We start from the raw sequence: 7,995 nt of genomic DNA, 5'->3' as shown, positions 1-7,995 counted from the left end.
GTGCCACGTCCATGTAAAGGATTTGGGCTTCCTCTTCTAGAAAGTTGTGCTGGCGTGCCACGCCCAGGTTCTGGCGTGCCATGCCCATATAAAATCTTCAACATGCCTCTCTGGAAATCATAACTGGCGTGCCACGCAGGAACGCCCATATAGAGGACTTGATGATCCTTTCTGGAATCCGATATTGGCGTGCTATGCCCATTCATTTTTGTGGTGTTTGTTCCAAGTGGCACGCCAGTTTCGCACGCCCAGCTTGTTTTGTTGTTTTCTTCCCTTTTTGTTGCTCTTTTCCACCTGAAATTCAGCACAACCCCATTTCAAAGCAATGTACCATAATATTCATCAATTAACTCATGAATTGCAATGATCAAATGAGATTATGCTCTTTTATGGTCCTTCTTATGCAAGAAAGAGGGTAAATGATGCAAGTCATCACAACACCAAACTTAAGCTTTGCTTGTCCCAAGCAAATCGATGTGAGTAGTTCTTAAATGGATTGAGACTTGACCTTGAATGGATGCAAAACATCACTAATGCAGAGGCTAAGTGTTTAACACATGAATATTTTTGTTTCCATGTCACAAAGAACTTCTAGATCCTTGAGGGTTCTTCCAAGTATAAGCTTCAAGGGCCCTTTTTATTGATTGTTACCTTGAAGTAGCAAGAGTTATTTCATTCTCTTTTGGTTGTTCTTTCCTTTTCACTTTTTTCTTTTTTTTTTCATTGACCACGACTCTAAATGTTTTGTCTCAAGATAACCCTTTAGTTAGGCTTTCAATTAGCACTCCCAAACCAATTGGCTTTAGGGTACTAGGTGTTGAAACACCCTTAAGAATTTACTTGCCCAGGTCTCTTCTTGACACATCTTCACCACAAGCATCTACTAGGTTCTCTAACTCTTTTGAGCTATTTAGTGTTTCTTTTCATCCTAGTAGTTGATGCTCAGAGCCTTGGGTCTTTATTGCTTACTACTTCTTGGTTCTATAGATATTCAAGGGACACCCCCTTGGCCTCTACTTGTCATACCTTCTAAGCCTAGTTGCTTTTCATGACTCATTTTCTTTCCAGTTCATTCAAGGTTCTACACTTAGTTCCTTATCTCTTAGTTTTTGAACAGTCCCACTTGGTTTTAGTCTCTTTTGCTCTTGTTTTTGTAACACTCACGATGACTCTTATGGAAACAAACTATTCTTTTATTGATATTGATGAAACTTGAACTAACATTGCATTTTCTTTCTTGTAATTCAAAGGATTCATAAAAGACTTCAGGGCATAAAAAAACTAAGCATGAAACATAAACTATCCTAGCATTGCTATTTATTATCAAACAGAAATTTAAACATAAAAAAAACTAAACAGAAATCCAGAAATTTGAGAGTGTCAACCATGGAACTCAATAACCTTGAGTAGCTTTAGTTCATTGGCCCTTTTCCTTTGTCTTTCTTTTTGGAAGGAGAGGAGTCATCATCATCCTTTTTAGAGGATCCCTCTTGTACCTTTTTGTCCTTGGGCTTCCAGAATCCCAGCCTCCTCATGTAAGATTTTACATTTTCTTTGTGGTGGTATACAATTTCTTCCTGCCTAGCACTGAGTTCCTCTATCTTCTGCATGTAGGTTGGATAATTGGGGTTCATGTTGGCTACTACATTGCACAAGTAGCTCAATTTTGTCTGTGCGTAGCAGTCATATTCCCTTCTTGCTACGGTTTTGGCTTCATAAAGATGCCTAAACTCAGCAAGGCTCTCCATTTGGCGTTGTTGTTGCTCCATAATTATTTCGAGGTTGCCTTTCATCTCTCCCCAATTGATCTGGTCTTGCTGCTCTTTCATGTGCTCCATGCTCCCTTGGAGTTGTTGTATGTTCTGATTCACTTGGTCCCATTGTTGTTGTTCCTTAAGTTGGTTGACATCCTCTCTCAGATGATGTATATCTCCCTTCATTTGGTGTATATCTCCTTGCACTTGCTCCCAATTGAAACCTTCAAGAAATTGTTGGTATTGTTGGTATGGTGGTGGTTGAAGTGCTAGGTAATGTGGCTGCTCCTCAGCCCCTTCTTCTTGTTGTGGTTGCCCTTGTGGGATGTGAGCATGAGCTCTATACTCTCTTCTCCTCTCAAGTGGGTTGACAGCAACCACTTTGGCCATCTTCTTGGTAGTTATGGGCTTGTCTTGTTCTACCAGCACCTCATCAATAATCTTCTCAACCCCTGCTTCATCACATATCCTTTGGATAATGCTGGGAAATGCCAACCTTGTGCTATCCTTGGTGCTTTTCAGCACCCTGTTGATGTTGTTGGCTATCATTTCCCCAACATTTATATTTTTACCTTTCATGATGCTATATATGAGCATAGCCCTCTCAAGTGTTACTTCAGATGTGTTGGATGTTGGGTTGAGAGATCTTCTCACAAAATCTAGCCACCCTCTAGCTTAGGGGCTCAAATCCCTTCTTCTCAGCTGGTTGGGTCTCCCATCTTTGTCATTTATCCATTGCACCTGCAACACACAAATCTCATTGAGGATTTCATCAAATCCTGGGTCTTCTTGCTTCATTCTTTCTTTATAGCTCCGAGTGGAGCTTTTTTGCTTCACCATGAGCATTCTTTCTATGTTAGAGGGGCTGTAGTCAATGGTTTTCCCCCTAACATAGCTAAAATAGCCATAGAGTTGCCCTGGCTGAGGCACAGCATTGGCGTAGAACTCTCTAACCAAGCTTTCCACCACTTTCCTTGGTGGGTTGCACAAGAGTGCCCACCTTCTGTTGTTGATTTCCCTGTTGATCTCAGGGTGTTCATTCCTTCCCAATTGGAAGCCAACCTCTGGAATAATTTGCCTCTCACTCACCCAACCATAAAATTGGTTTTGGTTCAATGAAGAGAGGAACTTGTGTTCATTGTAGCTTGAGGATCCTGAGGTTGGTTTCTTGGTCTTCCTCTTCTTTGATGATGCGACTCTTGGTGGTGCCATTAGGATGAAGAAAGGGTGTTTGAAGGGTTAAAGAAAGTTGAAGAAAGTTACAAGGGAGTAAGCAAAACGCAGTTTTGCTCCAACACCAAACTTAGGACTTGATTGTCCCTAATCAAGTAAAAGAAGAAAGGTAAAGAAAAGAGGGAGGAGATGAGAAGAAAGAAGGAATTGTGGGGGCTCTTTTCTTGTGTGAAGTTGGGGTTTGAAGTGAGAGGAGAGGTGGGAAAAGGTAAGGGTTTTTATAGGGGTGGAAAGTGTGGTCTGAGTGGTGGGAAGTGAAAGCAATTCAATGTTTTCCCACTTGGGGAGTGGCGCCTAGCGTGGGAAGAGGCGTCAATCCTTATCCATATTTGCTTCCTGCATGTGTTGAGTTCCAAAGTGCAAGTACACTTTGACATCTTTGGTTTATGAGATATCAATCATGTGGGCCCCATTCTGATGAACGGATAATTTATACCCTTTTTGGTATTATTTTTACATAGTTTTTAGTATGTTTTAGTTAGTTTTATTATATTTTTATTAGTTTTTATGCAAAAATCACATTTCTGGACTTTACTATGAATTTTTGTATTTTTCTATAATTTCAGGTATTTTCTGGCTGAAATTGTGGGACCTGAGCAAAGTCTGATTCAGAGGCTGAAAAAGGACTGCAGATGCTGTTGGATTTTGACCCTCCTGCACTCAAAGTGGATTTTCTGGAGCTACAAAAGCCCAATTCATGCGCTATCAATTGTGTTGAAAATTATACATTTTGGGCTTTCCCACAATATATAATAGTTCATGCTTTGCCTAAGATTTGATGGCCCAAACTGGCATTAAACGCCAGCCAGAGACCATTTTCTAGAGTAAAACGCCGTAACTGGCACCAGAACTGGAGTTAAATGCCCAAACTGGCACCCAAGCTGGCGTTTAACTCCAAGAATGGCCTATGCACGTGTAAAGCTCAATACTCAGCCTAAGCACACACCAGGTGGGCCCTGGAAGTGGATTTCTGCACTATCTGCACTTAGTTACTTATTTTCTGTAATCCCTAGTAACTAGTTTAGTATAAATAGCACTTTTTACTATTGTATTCACAGAATTTTTGATACTTTATCATCTTATGGAACATTTGAAGGCTGGCCACACCGCTATGCCTAAACCTTTTTCTCTTATGTATTTTCTACAGTGGAGTCTCTACACCTCATAGATTAAGGTGTGGAGCTCTGCTGTTCATCATGAATTAATGCAAGTACTATTATTTCTCCTTCAATTCACGCCTACTTCTTCTCCAAGATATACTCTCGTACTTAATTCAGTTAAGTCAGAATGAATGGGTGACCCGTGACAATCACCCAATATCTTCGTTACTCGCTTAGCCAAGATCCGCGTGCCTGACAACCACAAGCGGTCTACATGATGTTCAATGTAGTCATTGGACGACAGTCGGAGTATATTCTCTTGGGTCTCTGATTCCGCGATTCGCATCGTCTCTCCTGACAACATAGCATCCAAATCTGAGATTAGAACCTTCGTGGTATAGGCTAGAACCAATTGGCAGCATTCCTGAGATTCGGAAAGTCTAAACCTTGTTTGTGGTATTCTGAGTAGGATCTGGGAAGGGATGACTGTGACAAGCTTCAAACTTGCGAATGTTGGGCACAGTGACAGTGTGCAAAAGGATAGAGAGATCCTATTCCGACACTAGTGAGAACTGACAAATGATTAGTCGTGCGGTAGCTGTACCTGGTATTTTTCATCCGAGACGAGAAATCCGACAGTTGATTAGCCGTGCAGGAACTATACCTGGTATTTTTCATCTGAGAGGATCATACAGCTTGCCATGGAAGGGACCACGCATGATTGGAAGAAGACAATAGGAAAGCAGAGGTTCAGAAGCAACAAAGCATCTCCAAATACTTATCTGAAATTTCTACCAATGAATTACATAAGTATCATTATCTTATTTTATGTTTTATTTATCTTTTAATTATCTAAACCTCATAACCATTTGAATCCGCCTGACTGAGATTTATAAGATGACCATAGCTTGCTTCAAGCTGACAATCTCCGTGGGATCGACCCTTACTCACGTAAGGTATTACTTGGACGACCCAGTGCACTTGCTGGTTAGTTGTGCGGAGTTGTGAGAAGTGTGAATCACAATTTCGTGCACCAAGCTTTTGGCGTCGTTGCTGGGGATTGTTCGAGTTTGGACAACTGACGGTTCATCTTCTTGCTTAGATTAGGTAATTTTATTTTATGTTTAAGCTTTTTATTTTTATTTTAAAAAAAAATTCATAAAAATTTTTAAGAATGAATTCTAGAGCTTCATGAGATATGTTGAAGCCTGGCTGGCTATTAAGCCATGTCTAATATTTTGGATTGAGGTTTCCACTTTCCATTGTAGAAAGGACATGTCTGTATTTGTATGCTAAAGCTTGGCTGGCCATTTGGCCATGTCTAATTATTTTGGACCGGAGCTTTAGACTAACATTGCACGAATCCTGGAATTATTATTAAAAATTTTGAATTTCTTTATTTTCTTTTCCAAAACAATTTTTAAAATATATACAAAAAATTAATAAAATCATAAAAAACCAAAAAATTTTGTGTTTCTTGTTTGAGTCTAGTGTCAAATTTTAAGTTTGGTGTCAATTGCATGTTTTTTATTTTCTTAAATTTTCGAAAATTCATGCATTGTATTCTTCTTTGATCTTCAAGTTGTTCTTGATGATTTTCCTTGTTTGACCTTTAATTTTTCTTGTTTTGTGTCTTTTCTTGTTTTTCATATACATTTTCGAATTATTGGTGTCTAAGGTTTAAAAATTTCTAAGTTTGGTGTCTTGCATGTGTTTCTTTTCAAAAAAAAAAATTTCAAAAATATGTTCTTGATGTTCATCATGATCTTCAAAGTGTTCTTGGTGTTCATCTTGACAGTCAAAGTGTTCTTGCATGTATTATTTGTTTTGATCTTAAATTCTTAAGTTTTGTGTCATTTTGTTATTTTTCTCTTTCTTCATTAATTTAAAAATAAAAAAAATAATATCTTTCCCTTATTTCACTCATAAATTTCAAAATTTTGAGTTGATTTGGTTAAAAATTTTTAAAATTTAGTTGTTTCTTGTTAGTCAAGTCAAAATTTCAATTTAAAAATTTTATCTTTTCAAATCTTTTTCAAAAATCAAATCTTTCATTTTTCTTTCATGTTTTTCGAAAATTCTTCAAAAAAATTCTCAAAATCTTTTTCTTATTTTTATTTCATATTTTCGAAAACTTTACCAACAATTAATGTTTTCATTCAAAAATTTCAAGTTTGTTACTTTCCTGTTAAGAAAGGTTCAATCTTTAAATTCTAGAATCATATCTTTTAGTTTATTGTTAGTCAAGTTATCAACTTTAATTTTCAAAATCAAGTTTTTTAAATTTCTTTTTCAAATCTTTTTCAAAATAAATTTCAATCATATCTTTTTCAAAACTTAATTTCAAAATCTTTTTTTAACTTCTTATCTTTTCAAAATTTATTTTCAAATCTTTTTCAATTAACCACTTGACTTGTGTTTTAATTTTAAAAAGTTTACTATTTCAAAACCACTTAACTACTTTTTCACTTCTAATTTTCGAAAATCACTAACCACTATTTCAAAATTCTTTTTAATTAACTAATTGTTTTAAATTCTAATTTTATTTTATTTTATTTCTTAAATTTCAAATTCTAACTAATAATTAAAATAAAAACAAAAATATTTTTCTTTTATTTTAATTAATTTTTGAATACACTCTCTCCCTCATCTCTTTCTATTTATTTATTTATTTACTAACACTTCTCTTCATCTAATAATTCGAACCCCCTCTCTCTCTGTGTTCGAATTTCTTCTTCTTCCTTCTTCATTCTATTCTTCCATTCTTCTACTCACATAAAGAAATCTTTATACTGTGACATAGAGGATTCCTCTTCTCTCTTTGTTCTCTTCTTTTTCATATGAGCAGGAACAAGGATAAGAACATTCTTGTTGAAGCTGATCCGGAACTTGAAAGGACTCTGAAGAGGAAGCTAAGAGAAGCTAAAGCACAACACTCTGGAGAGGACCTTACAGAAATTTTTGAAAAAGAAGAAGACATGGCAGCCGAAAATAATAACAATGGTGGAGATGCAAGGAATGTGCTTGGTGACTTTACTGCACCAACTTCTGACTTCTATGGAAGAAGCATCTCAATTCCTGCAATTGGAGCAAACAAATTTGAGTTTAAGCCTCAATTAGTTTCTCTAATGCAGTAGAATTGCAAGTTTCATGGACTTCCATTGGAAGATCCTCATCAGTTCTTAGCTGAATTCTTGCAAATCTGTGACACTGTTAAGACCAATGGGGTTAATCCCGAGGTCTACAGACTTATGCTTTTCCCTTTTATTGTAAGAGACAGAGTTAGGATATAGTTGGACTCACAACCTAAAGAAAGCCTGAACTCTTGGGAAAAGTTGGTCAATGCTTTCTTGGCCAAATTCTTTCCACCTCAAAAGTTGAGCAAGCTTAGAGTGGAAGTCCAAACCTTCAGACAGAAGGAAGGTGAATCCCTCTATGAAGCTTGGGAAAGATACAAGTAATTGATCAGAAGGTGTCCTTCTGACATGCTTTCAGAATGGAGCATCTTATGTATATTCTATGATGGTCTGTCTGAATTGTCCAAAATGTCATTGGACCACTCTACTGGTGGATCTCTTTATCTGAAGAAAACACCTGCAGAAGCCCAGGAACTCATTGAAATAGTTGAAATAACCAGTTCATGTATACTTCTAAAAGAAATCCTGTGAATAATGGGATGACTCAGAAGAAAGGAGTTCTTGAGATTGATACTCTGAATGCCATATTGGCTCAGAACAAAATATTGACTCAGAAAGTCAATATAATTTCTCAGAATCTGACTTGATTGCAAGCTGCATCCGGCAGTACTAAAGAAGCCTCCTCTGATGGAGAAGCTTATGACCCTGAGAATCATGTAAGGGAAGAGGTGAATTACATGGGAGAATACTATGGAACACCTATAATCCTTC

The 7,995-nt window shown here is 37.0% G+C and overlaps 1 non-coding gene across 1 annotated transcript; it reads right to left on the bottom strand.

Annotated features, from left to right (window-relative positions):
* Positions 1 to 7,470: 7,470 nt before the first annotated feature.
* LOC148565025 (small nucleolar RNA R71) lies at positions 7,471 to 7,578 on the bottom strand. Its single transcript, XR_015884419.1, has one exon. It is a non-coding gene; the product is annotated as a small nucleolar RNA R71 (small nucleolar RNA).
* Between the last annotated feature and the right edge of the window lie 417 nt (positions 7,579 to 7,995).

The sequence above is a fragment of the Arachis ipaensis genome, chromosome B5 (genome assembly GCF_059453495.1).
Source record: "Arachis ipaensis isolate K30076 ecotype BB chromosome B5, ASM5945349v1, whole genome shotgun sequence".
NCBI lineage: Eukaryota > Viridiplantae > Streptophyta > Magnoliopsida > Fabales > Fabaceae > Arachis > Arachis ipaensis.
Note: the sequence above shows the minus strand (reverse complement) of the source record. Positions and strands in the feature narration are given on the sequence as shown.